The sequence below is a fragment of the Schistocerca serialis genome, chromosome 5 (assembly GCF_023864345.2).
Source record: "Schistocerca serialis cubense isolate TAMUIC-IGC-003099 chromosome 5, iqSchSeri2.2, whole genome shotgun sequence".
NCBI lineage: Eukaryota > Metazoa > Arthropoda > Insecta > Orthoptera > Acrididae > Schistocerca > Schistocerca serialis.
In genome coordinates, this window is record NC_064642.1 from 534,970,070 (window position 1) to 534,970,841 (window position 772).

The following is a 772-nucleotide window of genomic DNA, read 5'->3' on the forward strand; positions in this document are numbered from 1 at the left end:
CCAAGCATATTGCAACAAACGGTGTATTTCTATCGCTGCTCGTTTAGTTTTTATTGCCGTTTCAAATATACCGGTCATTTTTGAAACACCCTGTACATTACAAAACACTATAATGCATCTTATGTAAAATACGTTTTTAGGCTTTAAAACTAACCACATGGTGACATAATTGTAATTATGGCTAATATCTCTGGCTCTGATCATGAGCGTCATGTATTATCTCGCTCCTCAAAACACTTCACTCACAGTGGCTGTTTCTTTCTCTAACGTAACATCATAGAATCAGAAATTCTGACGTGAAAATTTTGCACCACGAGTCCTGCTTGTTCCTAACAACTTACCATTTGAAACTTCCTGACAGATTAAAACTCTGTGCGGACCGAGACTCGAACTCGGGACCTTTGCCTTTCGCGGGCAAGTGCTCTACCAACTGAGCTACCCAAGCACGACTCACGACCCCTCGTCACAGCTTCAATTCTGCCAGTACCTCGTCTCCTACTTTCCAAACTTTACAGAAATTCGCATTCTCAACGTATCATTTGACTTTAAACTTGTACAATTGCCAGCACAAAGCACAAGACCAGGCAATGCGTGTTGTGGATACAGATCTTAGTGCCTGATTTTCGCACAACCGCCTCTGTGTAGCACTCTGCCGTGTTTGTGAAGTAAACGAGCTCTTCATTCATATCCCCAGTCAAACTGCTCCACACGTTGTATACAAAGAGGCTTTATAAGTCAGAAATAAATACCACACGTACGAAGTCCCGCGCAC

At 42.4% G+C, this 772-nt stretch overlaps 1 non-coding gene across 1 annotated transcript; it reads right to left on the reverse strand.

The window, feature by feature from the left end:
* Positions 1 to 371: 371 nt before the first annotated feature.
* On the reverse strand, positions 372 to 447 carry Trnas-cga (transfer RNA serine (anticodon CGA)). The gene has a single exon. It is a non-coding gene; the product is annotated as a tRNA-Ser (tRNA).
* Positions 448 to 772: the final 325 nt, after the last annotated feature.